Source organism: Cetorhinus maximus, chromosome 6 (assembly GCF_964194155.1).
Source record: "Cetorhinus maximus chromosome 6, sCetMax3.hap1.1, whole genome shotgun sequence".
Classification (NCBI taxonomy): domain Eukaryota; kingdom Metazoa; phylum Chordata; class Chondrichthyes; order Lamniformes; family Cetorhinidae; genus Cetorhinus; species Cetorhinus maximus.
The window spans coordinates 106,665,873-106,688,987 of NC_135884.1; positions in this window are offsets into that span (position 1 = coordinate 106,665,873).

Genomic DNA, 23,115 nt, shown 5'->3' on the forward strand with positions numbered 1-23,115 from the left:
ATCTAAAACCAATTGTCCTTATCTAGAAAACAAAACCTGCTTCAGAATTGTTTTTTTAAAATCTTTCCCACCATTTGTCAACTGTCTTGTATGGAACAAAATGCCAGCCCATCTCCCATGGAATGATTCAAGGGTAGTCTGGGACCTGGAGTGCTCTTAATATAGCCAACATCATCAAAAAATCTATTGAAGGAACATACCAAATGATCAAGGTAAAAACCGTTTTGCAACTTATTTTACCATGAATGGGGATTAAAAATGTTTGGTGCAAATACCATTTTGGAATTATTTTTAACATGTAAAAATAAAGCCAAATAGACAAGATGCAAAAATGTAAATCTTCTAAATCTATAAATATATAAAGATTACCGACTGTATTGCAACTGCAAATAAACTATGCAAGGGGTGTTTAGATGTGTTCATAGCATGAAAAACTATCTGGTGTATTTTCTTCAAACACAGGCTCAAATAATTACTTTCTTTTAGGTTAACCATGCCGATTTGTTCAAATATACATAGGTAGGAAAAGTTACCAATTAGGAACCAGAGCCAATATCAAACCAACCAATCAAATCACGCGAAGGATTTTTAAAAATAGCCTGCCAATTATGAAACATCAGCTACCAGAAAATTAACCTATCAAATTAGAGAAGAAAATTCATCCCAGCCATTTGGGTGGCCATATGCTTTCCCTCAAATGATGTTGAGCTGGAAGGGGGATGGTAGGAAAAGTTCCCATTGCCATTGGATGTTGCCTTACAACTGATGCAGGGGCAAATCTCTGGTAGAGATGGGTTCCAATTTGCTGCCCCTCTTGCTCCCAGCGATTCCTTCCCAGTAAGTATTGGAACTTGAAGTCTAACATTTATGTAGCTAAATAAGTACTTAAAATTAATTCGAACTGAAAAGCCTATTGACTTACCCATAAAGTTGACCACTGTTTACAGGGCCTTGCCAGAAAAAGAAGCTTAACTACATAATGATCTCACAGAATTCACCAATGTCACAATGTACACATCAACTGAGTGGATTATAACTTGCAGAATGTAATAGAAATAAAGTCACTCTGGAGGTTGTCACTTTCAAACAGATTTTTCAGACCAGTACAGGCAGATTCTACAAACAGGAAGTCATTGGCATATTCTGTGAATGGCCAATCTTGCTGACAGCTGTTAAAAATATTTTGCTTTTTAAAGAGACTTCCTGATTTTCTGATTGGATAAACAAAATGTTTCTTCCAAATATAGGCACCTGATTGGGAATCAGAAGGGAATGAATTCTGTCAGAAAAGCTGCCATAATACCGTTAGTACTTCTTCAACTTTTCTTGAGTGGTTTTAGTTTAGAAATTATGTCCCCTGCTTCATGCACCTCAGTCACTATACTCTAGCTTTACTTCGCATCTTGGCCATACTAGCTCCACAGTCCTGTCCCCCATGTCCTTTATCCCCTAGACCTCACCAGTATTCTTCTCTTATTAATGCAATGTGCTCCATTCCCTGTTCACCAACTCCACCCCTCACTGTGCCCTAGTCCCTGGTGTGAAATTGAACACCTAAACCTCCCTACTGCACTTATGAGCAGTGCCAATGAAGATCAGTTAGGGGCACCTTAAAGTATTATTGAAGGAAGTTATATGCAGTGCATGCTATCCAAATGGCCTAGAACCCCTAATCATTATGTAAATATAAACAATGTATAATTAGTCCAAATCGGCAGCTTTTTTGTGACACAGATGAAACCATAACATTTCTAACACAACTTAAATAGATGACTAGCACATCTGGTACTTCAAACCATATTTGGCTTTTTATTTAAGTTTTCATGGAGAAATGCTAAAGCACATGCAATAGGAGCATGTTTTATTGTTGCAAAAGCCGTGCATGGTTAAATTAAATTACAATGTAAAGGTAACATTAGAGATTGATTCAATCATAAATAAAAATGAACACACATTTAGAAAAAAAATTGCACAGTCAATATTGTGAGACACATTTCTCCATTTTAATTTATAATTTCAGTTCTCAACAGCAACAACAAATTCTTGTAATTGTGTAGTGCTCTTAATGTAATAAAACGTCACGAGGCACTTCACAGGAGGGCTCTAAAGCACAACTTCACCCTGAGCCTCATATTAGGGAAGGTGATCAAAAGCTTGGTCAAAGAGGCTGGTTTTAACAAGCGCCTTGAAGGGGAAAAAGGAGATTTTAAAAAAAGAAAGACTTGCATTTATATAGCACTTTTCACAACCACCAGATGTCCCAAAGAACTTTGCAGCCAATGAAGTGTGGTCACTGTACTAATGTAGGAAGTGCAATTTGCACACAGCAAGTTCCCCCAAATAACAATTTGATATTGAACAGATAATCTGTTCTTATGATGTTGATTGAGGGATAAATATTGGCCAGGATACCAAGGATATTACCCCTTTGAATAATGCTTTGGGATCTTTTACACCCCCTGAGACAGCAGATGGGGTTTCAGTTTAATATCTCATCCGAAAGATGGAACCTCTGACAGTGCAACCCCTCCCCCCCCGCCTCCCACTCAAAACTGCACTGGAGTGTCAGCTTTGAATTTTGTGTTTGAGTCCTGGAGTGGGACTTGAAGCCAAAACCTTCTGACTCAGAGGCAAGAACTGAGTCATGGTAAGGGAGGAAATTAATGCTTATGGCCTTGGCAGTTTAAGCCATGGTCGCAAAGGTGGAGAAATTAGAATTGGGAATGCACAAAAGACCCAAATTAGAGGGATGCAGATATCTCAGAGGGTTGTAAGGCTGGAGGAGATTACAGGGATAGGGAGGGGTGAGGCCATAGGGGGGTTGAAAACAATTATAAGAATTTTAAAATTGAGGCATTGTTTAGCCAGGGGCCAGTGTAGGTCAATGAACACGGGAGTGTTGGGTGAACAAGACTGGTTTCATGTAAGGGCACAGACAGCAGAGTTTTGGATGACCTCAAGTTTAGAGTGGGTAGAATACGTTGGAATAGTCAAGTCTTGAGGTAACAAAGGCATGGATGAGGGGTTCAATAGATGATGATCTGAGGCAGGCACAGAGTCAGAGGATATTACAGAGGTGGAAATACGTGGCCTTAAGGATGATGCAAATATGTGGTTGAAATTCATCTTGGGGTCAAATATGGCACCAAGGCTGCAAACAGTCCAGGTCAGTTTCACAGAGCTGCCAGACAGAGACATGGAGTTGGTGGCTCGGGAACACAGTTTAGAGCATGGCCCAAAGACAATGGCTTCTGGCCTTTTAACATTTAATTAGAGGAAGATTCTGTTCATCCATCGCTAAATGTCAGACAAGCAGTCTGATAATTTAGAGACAGTAGGCAGAATCATTTCAGGTTTGCACTAAGTGTGGTAGTGGATGGGAAAAAGAACGTTTTACCCGCCAGCTGCAATGGTGGCTCTTCACGCCGTATTGTCCCAATCCTGCATTAATCATGCATTCCCGGGAAACATACCGTTTCGATGGCAGACGGGCTCTTATTTGCCCGCCACGCCACCACCTCGCCGCTTCCTCACACAGGCACCATATGTAAAGTGCAGCCGTGCGTGCACCTGTCAGTGCTTCCAGCCTAGGACTGCTGCACAGAAGACATGGCCCCGAAAGGCAAGAAGACTGCAGCCCCCTGAATCAGTGATGCGTCCCTGCGATGTCTTCTGGACACCGCTGGTGCCCATCGCAATGTCCTCTACCCCCACTCTGGCCGCAGGAGGCGCATCAGTGTCACCACTCCAGCTTGGGAGGCGGCGGCAGAAGTGGTCAGTGCCAACGCTGCACAGAAGAGGTCAGCCATCCAGTGAAGAAAATGGATGAATTATCTCACCTGTGCCACCAGGGTAAGGCGGAGAATCACTTTACACTCACACACTCACAAGCCCACCACACATTCACCGGCATCTCACTCACTGCCAACTCAAGGGACATCACCCTCACTCACACAAACCCTCACATCTCCATCTGGCCTCATCTCTTCTAGAGACTGCCTCCTTAGCCCTCACCATCTTGAGGCAACTTGCACAGATCAACATGTGTCCCCAGGGACACTCCCCTTCCCCAGTACAGCCCTTGCCCTGCAGCCTCTTCCCTTGCCTGAGGCCAATTCTCCCCCTTCCCCAAGCAAGCCCTAGCCCTGCAGCCATTGAAGACCCTCCCTGAAAGTGATGTGGCGCTGCCTGCAAAGCCTGGTGCTTATGAACGTGAGCAAGGTGGGCAAACAAACCTCAAAGCCCCGCGTGAAGTGCGGCTCGCCAGGTGCACGTCGCTTATGTTCAGTTGTGAAACACACCAACGTGCTGAGATGATTCAGCGTAGGGGGATCATTCCGGTGAGCTGGGCTTATAATGATACGCAGATGTATTACAATGAAGTTCCTGACATACAGCGGCAGGAAACGCAGCCCACCCTTGACGGGCGGAGTGGGCAGGGCAAGCGTGTTTCAAAACAGCGTGAAACCGATTTTTGGCCTTCCCAACATGTCCATTCATGCCGCCAAGCACACCCGCCACCAACAAGCATGGAAAATTCCACCCAGTGGAGGAGTTGAGAGAGGCGGAGGTGAGATAGAGCTGGGTGTCGTCAGCGTACATGTGAACATTAATGTTGTATTTTCACAACAGAAAGAAAACAACTAAATGATTTTAAATTAATCTTAAATTTCTTTATATAACTCCAACTCTCAACGTATAGGCTTGAATTTTACTCCAGGCATCAGGACCTTGACATCAGGATGAGAAACCATGCCCCCAGCCAGCACTCACCAACAGCAGGACTGCCTCAACCTTTTAGTTGACTGCCTCTGGGCCCACAGTCCAATTAAGGACGATGGGCAGATTCCTGGTGCTGCCAGCCCAATCAGAGGTGAGCAGCTCTGATGCCTCGGCAGTGCCTCCAGGTGGTAGCTCGCTGAGGCAGGCCAAAGACCGCGCAAGTTGGACCATTTAAGTAAAAAAAATGTAAAAGTTCAGGGGGCGGAAGGGAAGAGCAGAAACCCAACTGGGAGATCGTGGGGCTCGGGGGGCTGCCTTCCCTGCCCATAGTCTCCTCTCGGGGCCATCAAGCATGGCACCCCAGGCTGCTGCCAGGAGGGCATCTCCATTTGTACCTGCTGCTCTGTAAGCTGCCCCAAATTGGGATTTTAATTATGCTAATCAGCTGCCCACCTCCTTGCAGCCTCTCTGCAACTGGAAAAATCCCCAGCGGCAGGACCATGTCACGAAGCTGTCTTGGCACAGTTCCCTGCGATTTTACCAGCACAAACCCCCCACCCTCACCACCCACCCCCCCCACCCCACCCCCACCTCCCAGCCTGCCACCCGGGCCAGTAAAATTCTGCTTTTAGTTTTTAGATCGCCCAGGCTGCTCATAAAACAATCCCTCCCGCTAATATGATCAAGCTAAGATCAACCTCTCCTTTGCAAGCAATGGACCAGATTTTATCGGATCATGTCTGAAATTAAACTCTCCCTTGATGGAAGAGTGCAAATTAGGGAATTTGTCTAAATCTGTATTCCCAAGCCTAAAGAAGTTGTATCATTTTTGCTTGGCTTACTTGAGTTACTTTCCAAACATACACTGGCCCATGAATACCGTGCCTTTAAAATTCTCCATTGACCCAAAAAAAGCTGCATCTAACTGATTTTAAAAATATTTATCAGTATTTAAATAATGTCTGAGTACCTTTCTCTGGCACTAATTTTCCTTTTGACTAATGTACCTAAGAGAGATTCATATAGATTTTTTGATAGGTCATAGTTTAAAAGCAAATTCTCCAGGCCAGTAAAAGGAATACTTCCTTTTTTTCAAACCTCTGATGTTTAGATTTTTCATTTTAAAATGCATAATACATTAGGAGTTTATGATTTTTGTAATCTTAACTTTCAATACAGGCCCTGAGGTTTTTAAAAGTTAAGCTTCTGCATTCCCTTGAACTGATGGGACTTCTGTATTACTTCAACGCACAGGCTGTAAATGTTTTACTTTGATTTAAGGTACATGACAATAAATTAGGGGTATTTATCAAAGGTGCTTTGTTGGAATAGTACAAACCTGCCTAACGCAAGCCACTTTTGCATAAATTTCTGTATTATCCAAATACACTTAGTGGGATCGTGCTGCTTTGATGTTGGCAGCATAGATTTATGGAATATAGGCTTTTTATTTATCTCCCCTATTCACCTCAGAAAAAGCTCCACACATTCATCAATTAGCTCCATACTTTAAAGATGACATATACAGATCACAGTTGAACTGTTATCAAGAGGAGAGTAAAGGTTTAAATCAGAATTTTTCAAAAATGCGTTTTTGACTTGAAAGCCAAAGCTTCTGTGCATTTTCAAGGTTATTAAATATATTTGATCAAAAGCAAATGTTTCAATACTTTGTACTCAGTTAAAGTTAATGTCCTTTGGCAGATAGTTTGACTCAATTTGGAATCATATTTTAAACCAGAAAACTATGTTTTAGAATTGGAGCTTTTAGTTTTGGTAAATGAATATTTAATGGGTTAGGTAGTCTTTTCTTGTTCCTTGTGCTTTTACAACTCAAGGTGAGCTCCTTCAATAGCTTAGTGTATAGATGCCTCATGCTTTCTGGTATCAATCTATACAAACCAGTACATCTAAGGTTCAATCCCCAATATGCGGTGAGTTAGCTCATCTCCACCAGGGTAGCCTTTGCACTTCTAGGCTAAGGAGGGGGCGAAGAGTCACTTGACTTATGTTTATGATTCCTACAGTGAGAACCTGGTGGAACAGGATTAGGTTTGTCTGCGATATTCTCCAATTTGCCATTAGACTCATCAGTGAAGAATGGTCACATGGGTGAAGTACAGGTGAGAGACAAATACCAATGAAACCTTGCACCTGCAAGAGTCTGTAACTTCAGGGGAGGAGAAAATTAGTTAAAAATAAAGGACAAGACTTAAGGTGATAAGTTGAAAATCTTGAAATATTTCCCACAAAGCACAGGGCTAAGAAAACAAAATAATCCAACTCATCCTGTATCATCCTCACAATGCTGAGAAGCTTTTTGTTGCATTTATACTTGTGAGCACTAATCCAATCCTATCCCATATTTCTGCTGCAAAGTCTTCCTCTGCAGGCTACAGTTTGGGTCAGAAAGTGCAGATTATTCCACTGTCATTTTACAACTCCCATGTTTACAGATAAGGTGTTTTTGATTCTGAAGTATCATCGACACAATATACTTACATAAACAGTGGGTTCTTCCTTCACTTATGAAGACTCAAATCAACCATTATTTTCTTGAACGGTAACACGGATATAAAGTGCCTTGTTCATCTTTTACAACCTAACAGCTCTGTCATTGGTTCAGGACTTCCCTGTGCTCTTGTGGCTTCAACTTATATCTGCATGAGGAAAGGAACTCGGGGCCACCTACATGCTTATACACTCTGCCACCTGTTAGTCTGTATCCCAGTTCTAGGAAAATACTTCAAACCTAGCTTATTGTTTGACAAATAGGAAACTTTTTGAAGACTACTAAATTAACTTTTCACCCAGCAAATATTGTTCATTCAACATTCACCAAAGGAAATAAATGCTAAAATGCAATCAGACACTTCATTGGTATTAATGAGAAATAAGTCAGCAGGCGAGGCGTGAGTTCCAACAGACGGCAGATCACTGGGTGAAGCAAGAATGTTGAAAAGAAACCATAAGGGGCTGGAGATGGAGCTGTAAGCTAATGTCTTGGCTTTGCTTTTAGCTTGCCAAAGCTCAGAAGTAACATGCCTCCAGCCAGTTGGCAAGTGGAATTTTCCAGGTCTAATATACATATAAATAAAGGTATATAAGAAAGTTTTTTTGTACGCTGACTGCTCTTCATGATTTCAATATTATTCTTATCTACTGTGTTGTTGAAGCCTGATTACTTCAGGATGTTTTAGTCTGCTATCTGATAGAAATTCAAGATACCAGCCTTAAGCATCCTGAAGTAATTTAATCACACTTCAATAACACTAAGGACAAGAAAACCTTTGAAATCATATAAATTTGGAGTAAGATAAATTTAGGACATGAAACTGGAACCACAATTGCTAAGCATTCATTGAAAATGATATTATAAAAGCTATTTGAGGTGGCAAGTGTCTAACTCTAAATTACGTTGAGCCGAGCAATGCCTCATAGGAATGACAAGAGTTTGAGGTTGGTATGGGTCCTGGGAGTAGGTTACAGCTGCACAGCACTTGGCACTATTGAGAGATGCCATCAATTTCTACAAACATGTAGTTTTATACACCCTTAGCACAAGCAGAATACATGGGCAGCAACCATCAAAGTGGAAACTATTTCATGATTGACCATAACACAGTACAGCTTATTTGCAATTTTTTCAATCATGAATTAATCAGTGGTCTCAAAATGAAAGGTATGTTGTGTTCCATGGGTGTCATTGCATTATTCTACTGTTTCACCACTCAGCTGAATTACCATATTCAAACATATCAAATCAATACTGAAGCTATAGGGCCCATTGTAGAATCCCAAGCAATGTTATAGGCCTAGTTCTTTAAAAAGCACAGTGCACACTCCCTGAATCTGTCCATAGAGAAGTATGAACAGACTTTTCATCATAACTGCTCACATTTATGGCAGGGGAGCCACATGACACACACAATCCCCTTATTCAGCTTTTAAAAAAGAAAAAAAATTCTCAACCTGGCTTGTGGGTGACAGCACAAGAACTTGCAGTCAAGAAAGTTAGCGCCAATATGCCCTGTCAGACCATTAAAAAGTTAGCCTGGTATTCCCAGATATTGGAACCATGTGTGCTAAGGAATTTTTCTTCTGGTAAGACATTCCAAATATTGTACCACTGCCAAACACGGCGGTGTTAGACTAATTTAAGCAGTATGTTGGAACCATCTCTTAGAACTTTGATCATCTGGAGTTCGTTTGTTACAAATTGAACTAACCCAGTCTCTATTTCTGGTGGATCAGATCTTTGGATTTGTTGTATTAAATGCCTCATTTAATACAGTTTGCACATGAAAGAGAGTTACACTCAGGAATCCACCGACAAATATTTCACGTAACCAACTGCTCTCATTTTTATTACTTTTAAACATAATCCATATTACACTCACACTGCTTCTAATAACCTCTGCCCTGTTTAGAACTTGTGTCTACAGAGTTCCGTGTGTTGGGGGGGAAAATATCACACAATTATGAGTGTATCCTAACCAGAAACACATTTTATCATTTTCACAAAATAACTTTTCTGCAGAAAGATATAAAGCTGGATTAGTCTAAGATAACATTTGCATCTCAAATCCCCGTCATTCAGCATACATCACTTCAACATGATTGCTGTATCGTACAGTGTTTTGTGATATGTTTTCACATTAACTTCTAGTGAAAGAAAAACACATATGAAGCAGAAGAGTTAAAGATCCCAGTTTCAAAATTTTACTTTGTATTGCTTTGCCTGCCATTGCAGAGTGTCATGGGAGTTAGAGTTTAATGAGGTTTTTAAATATTATTAGTTGTTCTCCCATGGCATTCCTTACTGACAAAAGTTTAGAAAAATTGTATATCTCACTTCCTGTAACTGCCTTGCTGCTTGCCTCCCACTCCTTAATTCTTTCTGTCTTGCTTTTAATGTCTTTCTCTTTGTCTTCATTCCCTTCTTATCTTTATTCCTTTCACACTTTCTCTTGTCTCTGTACTTTATTCACTACGACTGTCTTGCTGATGCTCTTTATCTTTAGGCAAGTTCATCCTGTTTCTATCTTCTTTGACCTGATGTCTTTGTTTGCCACCTTTCTCATTGTATGGATGCACTTTTAACAGCCAACACCCCTCCACGTTTCCCATTCCTCCACACCGCCACCCCTTCAAAGACAGGCAAGAGAGGGTACGGGGGAGGGGGTGATGTTAAATTTGGAAATATGTGAAACCTGACTTCAACCTTCCATAGAAAATGCTAACGGTGTCCTGCCATTAAATTCAGCAGACTTCTGAATTCCCAGCAAACAATTGCACCCTTATTCCCTACCTATCATAAATATTGGGATTTCTGTCTCTCTCTCTCTCTCTGCTTCTGTATATTTGGCTCTGTGTATGTCTCCAACATACTTTCTACCTGCCTGTTTCTCTTCTTTTCTTTGCCTCACACACTATCTTTTTCTCCTTGCCTGTCACCATGGCATGGATGTGAAGTCAGGCCTTCAAACCCCTGGTGGGCAGAGTAATGATCTGATCATTTTCTGGTGTTATAAAAGCAAAATTCTGCAGGTGCTGGAGATCTGAAATAAAAACAGGAAGTGCTGGAAAAGCTCAGCAGGTCTGGCAGCAACTGTGGAGCGAGAAACAGAGTCATTGTTTCGGGTCCGTATGACACTTCTACTGAACTGGTAGTACCCTCTGATATTACTATGGCAAGTAAATGGGAGGGAGCAGGAATTGGAGCTTGGGAGACGTGTATTGGAGAGCGGGTGGAAAGTCTTAAGATTTGGGTTTCAGGGCGGAGCTTGGAAGAAGCGATCACGGCCACAGTGGGATAGAATAGGGGCTTGACTGCTGATTGATAATTGGTCGAAAATTACCTTGTTGCTGGTGATCACATGAACAATCATGGCCTGGATTTTGCAGCAGTGTGACGGCTGTCAACTGTCAGTATTTGCTGTCATTACTGCTCTGAAACTGACAGCAATCCCTGGGCTGGGATTTTCCGTGCCTGGCGGCGTCAGACGTGCTCAGTGGCGTGAGCGGACAATATGGCAAGAAGGCCAAAAATCGGTTTCACGACGTCGTGAAACCAGTTTGTGATTGCCTGCCAATGGTGGGCCACATTCCCCGCCATCGGATGTTGGGAACCTCATGATAGTACATCAGCATATCGTTATAAGGCTGAATCATCCACCCACACCGGCGGGAAAATACACCGGCGTGTTTCACAACAGCATCTATAAGGCGTACTCTTGGCAGGCTGTACTTCGCTCGGGGACTTCAAGGTTTGTTTGCCTGCCTTGCTTCAGGCAGCACTCGCAGTCATCAGTGCCAGGCTTCACAGACAGCACCACATCACTTTTAGGGGGGCTCACAGGTAGGTCTCTACCTACCAGATCAGCCACGTGTTTATCAGCCACACAGCTTTTCAACAGCTGCAGGGCAAGGTCTTTCTTGGTGAAGGAGGAGAAGTGGCCTCAGGCAAGGGAAGAGGCTGCAGGACGAGGGTTGAACTGGGGAAGGGGGGTATCCCAGGGTGTGTGTGGGGGCAAAGGTTGATCTGTGCAATTGACCTCAAGATGGTGAGGGCTGAGGAGGCAGTCTCCAGAGGAGATGAGGCCAGGTAGATATGTGACGGTATGTGTGTGAGAATGGGTAGTGATGTCCCCTGAGCTGGCAGGGAGCGAGATGCCAGTGACTGTATGATGGGCTTGAGTGTACGAGTTTAGAGTGAAGAGATGGTTGCCTTAATCTGGCTGCATTGGATGGCTAACCTCTTCTGTACAACATTGGCATTGATCATCACTGCCATCACCTACCAAGCCAGAGTGGTAATATAGCTGCCCCTCTTGCGGCCAGAGCGGGTGTACAGGACTTTACAGCAGGCCTCCACGGCATCCAAAAGGTGCTCAAAAGCTGCGGTCTTCTTGCCTTTCGGGGCCATGTCTTCTTTGCTGCAGTCCTGGGCTGGAAGCCCTGAGTGCGGCTGTACTTTAAATATGGTGCCCAGTGTAATGAAGCAGCGAGGTGATGGCAAGGCAGATGAGAGCCCGCCCGCCATGGAAATGGCATGTTTCCTGGGAATGCAGAAGTAACGTGGTGGGTTTCGGACAATACAATGTGAAAACCCACCATCGCCACCGAGAGGTAAAATGCTGTTTTACCCACCCACTACTGCACTTAGTGCAAATCTGAGACGATTCTGCCCCTGGACTCTGCATATATGCAGTTAAACAGAGACCTCCAAAGTTGCTTTTCTGTACTTCTCCAAAGGGTGTGCTGTTGAAATCCCCCCAGAATGCAATCAATCCTGAAACCAATGAACTGAAGAGAACTTACACTGCCATGGTATTTGTCTTACTGTGAAAAACCTCGAAAAAGTTACACGTTGTTGAATAAGGTGTAGCTAGGTTCTTAACCACATGTTAAGTTCATAATTACTACTAAACAGCCCTGCTGGTCATGACAGAACATTGAATGTCAAATTTCTCCATAATGATAAAAAATTACACCTATTTTTAAAATAGGCTTTTTTTTAAGTTTGTTGTTGATATTTTAGCTTCTACCTTACTCCCATGTGTATGTTCTGATCATTTATCTTGCTATCTGTGAAAATTTAAATGAAAAGTGAAAGAATTCAGTGGTTTTTACTTCCTGATTTGCTATCTGTGAGAGTACTTTAATGTGATTGACAGCTTATTCTACTTAATGACACCACTGCTGCTGGACACCTGGAGATCCCTTGAGTTGGCACCAGGTTTAAAATGATATCAAGAAAGGGGAAATCTAGGCCATAGAGATCATTGAATTTTTGCGGGCAGCTTTCCTCAAGGTCAACACTGAGCACCACTGCTTCACTGCTGACCACGAAATGCAACCCATTGTTTTAACACTTGTATGGTTAACAAAGACTAATTAGAACTGTGAAACATGAGGGATTCTCTTTAGATAGGCACTCAATTAACAGGTTATTCCGATGTATAAGTGCCTTAAATAAATTCAACATTTAATTGTTCAGGACCAGGTGAGACTGGGAGGCTAGCTGCGCTCTTGTGCCCTGTGTCCCTATCCTGTATTGATTTTAAATGGGCAAATAGTGTTCTCACAAAAATGTGAGCATTGACCCCCAAATTTATGCAAGTTCATGCTATTAATGCCAGTTATGATTTTTCAGATTGCTTTTGTGCTGAATTGACTGACCACTTGATAATCCGTTTGACATAGCCACTGCTTTTTGGGGGGGGTTGCAGAGAAGTTTGCAGCTGCTGCTAAACTATGTGCCTCCAACAAGTGGAACCACTATTCCTCGAGCCATGCTGTTAGTCTACGCTGTAGTCAGGAGATGGTGACCATGCACTCACATGTTGTGATGAGTTGTTCCACCCACCATGCCACTAGTGATAAACTCCTGGTGTCTGCTGTCAAAGTAGTGAGGACCCAGAAGTACATTTGCCAGCAGTTTATTGACCATTGAGTCACTGTCCCCTTTGGGGCAAGGTTAGCCAGGTCCCTTTGGGGTTGAAGTGTTTCTAAGATGGTGTGGTTGGTGATGGAAGCAAGTTGACACACTATGGCAGAGACGGTAAACCGATACTAAACTAGGCTATTCTGCAATGCTCAAGGGCACAATTGGTGATTGACCAGCCAGTCTGCCTCACTCATGGAACTTGAAAAGGTAGACCTGTCACTGAGCTGAGACTTCCTTTCCCCCTCTTGGCTCCAGATAGCACTCAAGTCAGTTCCCAAACTGAGAGCTTGCCCTTGCTTAGCTTTAAGAAAAAATAGTGAGCCAAAGTAATTTAGTACTGTATCATCATAATTGTGCTAAAACTGCAAAAGCAACCTGTAACATTTGTTACCAATATCGGTTTGAGGGCCATGTATTACATGAATTTCAAATTGTTAGTTGAAGCAATCCGATCATTTGGACTGAGCCTGTGCTGTCTGTGTGCTTGTGTTTACGAAGCTTGTAATGTGGAATTGTTTCATGTTGTTTGGGTTTTATTTGGTTTACATTGGTTTAATTGTTTAGTGAGTTCAATATGCAAACATTAAACAGTGCCATTCTGTGTTACACATAAAAGGGGAGTTTATTTAAATCCAACCAGCCTTAACTGTTAGCAGCAGAACAGAAATTATCAAACTGAAAAGCATGGGTATACACAAGTGAAGCAATAATATTATGCTTCATTAATAATATAATTTAACAAAATTACATTATCATTAATATTAACAATATTGGTCACTGTCTATATCCTTGATATACAATATACATAATATATTAATTAGTAAATGCAAATTATACAAATGTGATACATAATGAATAAATATTGCCTCAGGGTAAGTACACTGTATTTTCATGAGAACTGTTGATTTTTACATCAACTGTTTGGCCTTTTGCTTGATGTTTTAAATGTATCTCCCACAGACATGAAATGTTATTAAACAAAGAAGGAAGGAAGGTTGAAATGCAAGCTTTACCTCATTCACCACAGTAGTCCTCTTTTGCAGCATCCATTATTCATGCCTCCCCCACCTCCCCATTCTTAGAGGTAACTCATTGTGCACTCTAGGCTGAAGGCTCCACTGCTGGCTCAATGTGAAATTAAGACCAATTGTAGTTCCCCATATGTTGCCCTGGCTGATATGTGCTAATGTGGTGCTGACCAGAAATCAATCAGCCTGTTTGGTTTAGCATCATACCAGCTAATGCACCAAGAAAACTCAACCCTACAAACTTTTATAAATCTGTCAAGACACCAGATGCATCATTGCCCACTCTTGCACATACTGCAGGAAAACATGGTTCAGCATTACAAAACATTTAAAGATGAATTATATCAACAAGTTAATATTAGATTGTGTAGCGCAGCACAGTCGAACATTTTGTGTTGCAATGCAGTTTTAGAATAATTTCACTACACTGGTGGTTGTGCACTATTCAATCCACACTCTTGGTCTGCTAGGCACACGTAGCTCTTCATGATGGCTCCTACTTAAAGCACAGTATGGTATAACCCCTGCTCAGTTCTACAATCTATATTCCACAGCAATACTGCCAAGTTGAAATCTGTGAATTGGCACCAAAAATTGAATATATTGACCTTGTCACTGCCATTTCCTGACTTGTGGTCCACTAATAATCCATGTCCTCAATAATTGGAGAGAATAGAGTGGATATTTTTTGCAATGTGTCATGGCACTAAAGGGAGTAATTCTACACTCCCAGTGGGGAACCACACTTGTACGGAGCATGGGTCAGAGATAGATCAACATTGTAGCTATGGTTTTCTGGCTAGTGCTCCCTGCAATAGCGGCTTCCTCCTAGAGGTGTAGGTTGATGAATATAGCCCTTAGATATATTTAGCATCACTCCTCTCTGGAATAGACTTTTATATGCTGCCAAAGACTCCATCACAGAGAGACAGGGCTTATTGCATTGCTATCCCTAGCCTCCACAGAAGATGCCAGGCAGTGGCATTATTGCAGCTGTCCAAATGACTAGAGTCAGGGTGGCAGTGTGTGTTGACTCAGTTAATACTGTGAAATATCAACTTGAAGGGATTTTCTTCAAAGCTACCAAAAAGGTTACACTGACGAAGGGAAGTGATCGTGGTAGTTTTAAATCAAAATCTGGGTACACAGAGATGAAGTGCGGCTGCCTCTTTAAGATTCTACCCTCTATCTCCATCAGGTTTGATAATCCTTCAAGTACTTTATGTCCCATTGTACCAGAGTGTAGCCTGCCTAAATGCTTTGTTCTATTCTCTGAAAGCTTACAAACCCTGCCTCCTGATGATGTGATCTTCCAGAGAGAAACTGGCATAATGTCATCAAAATGTACAGCATTTTTAAAAGTTTGCATCCTTTTTTATGATGTAATCTGGTTTCTATTTCTGAAATGAGACAAGGCCTCATCCCTGAATATGTAAAAGTAACTTGAGATACTGCTTAAAGTTTGAGCCCTCAGTTGGAAAACTCTGATAAGTTTAAATTGAATTAGAAAGGCTGGTGTGAATAGTATTGGCAAACATAAGTTCCACTAATAATACCTCAGTAGTATTATTTTCCTTTCTTTACAGCTAAAATATTTAAAACTGATCTGATTAGATAAATATCTAGGGCTTATATGGAACTTTGAAATGGATACTGTTGTATTTTACATTGTACATAGAAGGGTAATAGAAGTAATTGCAAGCATTTGATTTATACTTCACTCAGCACCCCAGGGGAAACTGTCCAGGAGTCCCTCTGCTATCCACTGACCCCTGCTGGAGTAGTGCAAATGTGGAAATGCAGTAAAGTCTGGATTGGCTGTGGGGGCCTGATGTTTAAATGGGAACCCAACACTCACTTTTAAGGCTCACTTTTGAAAATGGCCCCTTGGCCGCAGTATTAGAAGGCTAACAGCACTCATGAAACCATATTCCAACATGAGTCGCTGCTTTCAGGCAACCAGGGACAAAGGGGGGAAATAAAATAAAATAAAAGCACCAAAAATGGATGCAATCAGGGCAGATTCCCACCTGAGGTTCAGCAGGAATGGTTAAAAAATAGACTTGGACCTGTTAGTGCTAGGTTCCTGCTTTGTGTTAAATTTCTGGGATGACCTAATGGGGAACGGAGTCTCCATCCTGCCTCTTAGGAGACCATTGAGGTAAGGTGATACCAGGGCTATGGGAGGGTATGGATCACAGAGAGTCCCTCAACCACAGGCCTCCTGAAGAACCTGGTATATGGTCGGTGCAGGTGTGGATGTTCAAACCTGGTATATCTGCTGACCAACAGACAGTTGTGAAGTAATGTCAGGGGACAGGACCTGTGTCCTTCACCTTGAGTATTTCACCAAACATTTTTTTTTGTTATTTTACAGAGGTTCCTTTTGCACATGCACCATTATGGAAGCTGAAGTTTGATTCAGGAAGAGGTACCCATGCTCTCCCCAATCCTGCCTCCGCACCCCAGGCAGCCCAAGGTGTCTTCTCACCACATTTCCAACCACATCACTAGAGATGCACCTTAGAGGTGTGCCCTCAGGCCATGCTAATTGCAAAACCTGCTTTTGACCCCGTGAGCGTTAGAGGGGGTCAGCGGTAAAGGCCAGACACAGACACACCTCGATACTTGTGCCTATCAAGGTGCAAGTGATAGCCTGCAGATTTTCATGGCCAATTTGCTTTAGAGTTCTCAGTTGAAAAAGTTGTTAAGTTTTCTTCATAAAGGTGTGTGGTTCAGGCAAACATATTTTGTTCATTGCAAAAGACTATCAAGTCTTTATATGAATGGTCCTCACACTCCTATGATGGTTCAGTTGGTAAATATGCTGACCAAATTGAAACTGAGACGTACAGACCAGGGAGATCCTGGGCTCAATTTGTTAGCAAACTTCAGCCAAGGTGGCGATATAGGTGCTGCTACTGGTTTCATCTCTCGTGGGCTAGGGTGTGAAGAAAATTGGCTAGTGGTCCTGCTCTTGATTGCAACTCAATAATCCCTGCTGAAAGGTGCATATCTCACATTTAATTGTGATGAATGAGATTGAATATTCTGATGATACTTTCTCATTGATGCCACTTAGAACAGTTCCCTGTACCCTTGTGACTGGAGGGAAGAAAATTGGAGGAATAATGGTCTTCACAGACTTAGATACATACAAAATTCTAAGAGAGAGCCAAGTTGAAAAGCTACTTAATATGCATAAACATTGCCAGAAACATCTAAAATAATCTCCTTGCTACTGTTTTTCATTATATGTAGTACAACCCTTGAAAGAGAATCAACCCTCTAACAGGCAGTTCCTAATAAGCTAATGATAAGTTTCAGCTTTGAGAAGGGGCAAATGATGAAATCAGTTTCTAAGAGGCAATGTCCCTTTGGTCTCCCTCAGATGAATACAATTTAATAACTACCCCCCCAAAAAACATACATTTTTTATATCTCTACTTATCAATTTAGTACACTACAGTTTTATGTTCAGTAATAATGCAGCAACAAGCTATCATTCTTTCTGAGCTTAGCTGCAATGGGAAATCATGTAGAGCAAATTATATGATTCTTCAGAAGTTTCTCCAGCCAATGATATACTAAGCTCATTTCCTGTTATTATTACTTGCCAAAAGATAATTATATACCATCGAAAAGATGGGAGTTTGCATTGTAGTGACTTTGTGACTGGGGATTAATATCTGGCCCATGATGCTAAAGGTGGAGTTGATGATATGAATTCAGGCTTACTTATTAATCAGAGAAAGAAAAGTTGTCTATTGAGTAAAATGTATTCCATATGTTATTTGTTAGTAATGAATAAAGCATTCTTTGTCTGCCTCATTCATCACCTATAAAGCAACCATTGAATAAAAATGCTTTTCAATGGATAGTGAACAGACAGGGACTGACACAAGGTCATGTAGCCCCATTGTATGAATCCTGACCTGGATAGAGTATAAGCCTGTACCTTGCGTACTGTGATTTTGCCAGTGAATTTAGCTATTCTGCAAGGAAGGGGAATTCTTGTGTTAACTTATGGATTGGAGTAAAGAAGGACTGATACTCATTTTCAGGCTCCTGAAGCACTCGCGGTTTCTTGCTAACTTGGGGTTATGGATAAGAATTGCTACTGTGAAGTCAATGTGAGTGGCAGACAACAACTGGAAACAAAATGGGCATTGTTATTTGAAAAAAAAAATACTTGTGTCCATAACCTAAAGGTATTATTGATCTCAAAGTATGGGTACATCAGAGCTTTCGTCACCTACTGTTCATGAAGCTCATACTAAAATAAATATTCCTATCGTGAGCCTCTCACTCCACAGCACTTAGAATTTCATGTTCATTGTTGCTCCTTTCAATTGTTAACGCCAACAGTTTTCTTTTAACTGTTTAATTGGGTGACGCATTTCATACCTAGGTCGGAGGTGAGAATATGACCATCAGCTGCACCTATACTTACCCTATCCATTAGACGGTGTAACCTATTCCTTTATTAATGGCGGAATCATTCAGATTTGCACCAAGTGCGGTAGCAAGCAGGAAAAAGGACATTTTACTGCCAGCTGCAATGATGGCTTTTCACGCCATATCATCCCATTTCCATCTCATTAATTATGCATTCTTGGGAAACACACTGAGTCGCTGGTGGGGCAGCTTCTGATTTGCTCACCCCGCCATCACCTCAGGCCTTCAGTAAAATCAGCGCCATATTTAAAGGCCACCCCTGCACAGAACTGGTACTCTTCAAGGGACTGCAAGCTGCTGGGAACTAATGGCTGCCAAAGGGAGGAAACATGCTACCCCCAGATTTAGCAATACCTCCCTCAAGTGCCTACTGGACGCAGTGGAGGCCCTCCATGAGGCCCTTTACCCCCGCTCTGGGCGAAGACCAGCGAGCAAGGTTACCAATCCAGCATGGGAGGTGGTGGCAGCGGTGGTCAGCCCCAGTGCCTTGCAAAAGAGGACAGCCTCGCAGTGCAGGAAGAGGATGAATGGTCTCATCTGTTCCACTAGGGTAAGTCACTCTCCTCATCACTCTCAACTCACACACTCACAAACCCATCACACATCCACAGGGATCTCACACCTCAAGGGACAGCACCACTAACTCTCACACACACCCTCACATCTCCATGAGGCTCATATCCTCTGGAGCACACATCCTCATCCCGTCCATGGCTCCGCTCACCACACAAACATACAAACGCAGTGCCATGTGTCCTGCTCATACTCTCTCCATCTGTTTTCATGTAGGAGAAGCTGGCTCACATCAGCAGGGAGAGGTCCCAGACCGGGGGTGGAGTGGCCCACATTAGGCCCCTCATTCACTTTGAGGAGCGTGCCATCACACAGACTGGTGAGGACATGGACCATGCCTACAGCAATGGTGAGGTCGATGGCAAACACCCACGTGAAGATCCTGTACCACATCATCCCCCTCTCAATGCAAATGTGAGTGCTCTCTCTCCTGCTTTTGACTCTGCTGCCATGCACTCATTGTCCCTACTTTGGCTGATAGGGAGCTCTGCCAAGTGACTGACACCCTCAGCCAGCCAGTCCCTCAACTCCATCCAGGTACCCACCTCCAGTGAAGAGGACACCTTCTCCACTGAAGAGCTGGAAATAAGCAGCCTGGAAGATCCCTCTCAGCGCTTACCCACAGCTTCCACCAGCTCAAGGCACACACTTCGGTGGGACCTAGATCTAGAGCAAGCTTGGGTTCACAATCTGGTGGTCACTGCACGGACACGTGTCCGCAGCAGGAGGAGGCAGGTTCAGCTGAGCTCCCCGGCACTTGGAGGACTGCTGGGGAAGAGGCATCTGTGAGGTCCGAGTCAGATTGTCAGACGAGCCTTGGATTTGGCCCTCAAACTCATCATGGAATGTAAGCAGAAGGTGGGGGAACATCACACAGAGCTGTTGGAAGCCCTTAACAGAGTGGCACATGAGTTGGAGGAGTGCATCCGCCTACTCTCTGATGAAGTGGTGCCCACATATGCCCATATGGAGGCTTCCATGGGAAGGATGGCAGGTGTCATGGAGACTCTAGTCCAGCAGAACGTGGAGATGTGCGCAGCCTTACACTCCATTATGTCAGCCATGAGCGAATTCCTGCAGTGGCACGCATGAGGGAAACGGGGCGCCTCGACGTCGTTCCAGGTTCTCCTTTCCCTCAAGGAGTCAGACCGGGGCCCTCGGGCACCTGCAGGGAGGAGGAACGGCAGCTGGACACCCCTGGATCATCCACTCAGGAATCTCAGAGGCTGTCCCTTCATTCTGAGTCCCCTTTGCCTGTGACCCCCTCAACCTCATCCTCTGTCACCACAATGGGAGCAGCCGGCCCACTGGAGGACAGCCAAAGCAAAACCCCAAGGCCTCGGCCCTCCAGAGGACCCACGCCAAAGTCATCAGAGGCAACAGGGGCCAACCATTGCACAGGCTGTCTCCGCCCCTGCTGCAGATGTCAGGGCAGCATCTAGAAGAAGGGGTAGGCCTAGAAAGGTTAAGAATTTCTGATCACAAGTGGTTGCATGGGTGAATATATTTTATTACTTTATAATCTGAAAATATATTCGCTTTCACTGAGTAATGTGTAATCATGTCTTTCAGCTTCATTTACAGGCTTCGCGAGTCCTCCCTCTGCATCCCCCACAACTGGCAGTTCAGCTGCACACAGCCAGACCAGGAGTAATTCTGGAGGGAGAAATGTGTGTGTGGCAGGGCCTTTTGGAGCCTCGTGCAAGCACTCTCCCACGCACGTGGAGCATGGTTCAGTTGTCCACCTGAGCTGACCTGCATCTCCGCCCACCCACGGATCACACTCCCATACAGCATTTGTGCCCGTCCAACATGAGGCTCTGCTCACTTTCGATTTCAGAAGCATGGTGGCGTAAAGTATGTTTTCAGCTTCCCTGTCCTTTCCCCTCCCTCAGTCACCCATGTCCTTTCCCCCAGTGCTGTTGACAACCTGGCATCACCTTCCACCTCCCCAGTGTCACCTACCAGCCAGAACCCTTTTCTTTCCAGGATGTCCAGGTGAACGTGCATATTCCTATCTTCCTGAGAATCCCACCTCCTTCCGTATTGACTTCCCTCACCTCCTCCTTCCCACCCCAAGGGTCCGTGTCTGCCTCCGAGTCCCCATCAACCACCCTCGCCGTCCCTTCTACCACTACCTTCAAACCCTCACCCTCCCACCCTACCGCCTCACTCTGCCCTTGGTCAGCCCCACCATTCCCTCATACTACACTCACCCTCAATTCACTCCCCAGAAGACAGTCATGGACCCATCAGACCCCTCCCTTGCACGTTCATCTGGACATCCCCTCTCACCCCTTACCCTTCCTCCCCCTGGACTCCTGCCCAGCTCCAAACACCTTCCCCCTTCCAAACTCCTTCCCCTCTCCAAACTCTTTCCCTTACACCTTCCTCCCCCCTTACACCTACCTCCTCAGTTGCTGCATTCTCCCCTGTTACACCCTCCTCCCCCATCCTCCCTCCCCCCTCCCAACCTCACCCCCACCCCTGACACCATCGTTCCCTCTCCTCCCAACCTCAACCCCACTCAGTACACCTTCCACTCCCAGTTAAACCTAGACCTTCCTCTCCACCGCCTCGTCGATCATCCGTAGCAGCCCATGGCCAGGACCCTGATGTCCCGAAGCGGACTCCAGACATCAACGGTGACCTGCCACCTTCTGCGAGCTGCTTTGCGGTGGAGCCATGTCCATGAAAATCCACCCAGCATGTGATGGATGTTCCTCCAGTGTCCTGTTGCTGTTGGGCTCCAGCACCTTCTGCTCCTCGGATGTCCGTGATTTGAGCAAGGCCCTAACAGTAAGTCCTGACTTCTGCATGGTCACAGTTGTCAAGACATATTCTGGGCTGGTTTGTTTTCCTGCCGATGTGCCAGGATGATTCAGCATGGGGAATGATTCTGGCGAGCAGGGCTTATAATTATATGCAGATATATTAAAATGATGTTCTCGACGTGCGGCAGTGGGAAACGCGGGCCCACCACTGACAGGTGGAGCAGACCATCGCAAACTGGTTTCACGATGTCGTGAAACTGATTTTTGGCCTTCTCGCCAGATTGCCCACTCATGCCCACCATGAAGCCCAAAGCCAACAGGGATGGAAAATCCCAACCTTAGCAATGACTAAAGAAACTGCACAAAACATTGTTTAAAATATGGGCAAAACGATGTCTTTATGCAGTGTAACAAAGTATCACATTGGAAGCCAAGTTTAAATAGGAGCTGTTTTACTGGGATTCATTGCTCTAGTTTTGAAACCAACGGTCCATTTTAATATTCGCATCAGTCTATAACCATCAGGGAGCTGGCTTTTCTTAAATGCCATTTTTTCTAAATCTTTCTTTCATTCTCAGCAGACCCTCAGGGCAGGTTTCATCACAAGATAATTTGTTTAATCCTTCCTTTTGATTAACAACCACATCAGCAAACAACTTAAAGAGAGCTGGCTTATATGAAGTCTAGACAATAATAAAATAAATCATATTCTTTTCCAAAACACTTCTAGTCCCCTCAATATTAAGTAAAACTTTTAAGTTAATGATAAAATTAAATTGCCCCTTTTAGTAATGAATTCCAAAGATTAATCTCATGAATTATATTGTACCACATCCCTGCCTGTGAACCATCAAGGCATTCAAAAAAACATCAAGTGACTGTCATTTATTATTACCCAACATGCACAGTGGCTCCAAATCGAACATACCCAAATTAGGAAGATTGGAATGGACTGTGCTCTTCTATCCGTAGCCATTTCTTTTGAATCCACATGTTCTTGACATGAATATGGAACATAAAGTCAGAACAAATTGGGCATTTTGTGTGCACTTATTTCTGGGGACACTACTACTAACACTTCAATGGTTAAAGAAGAAAAGAATTTGTA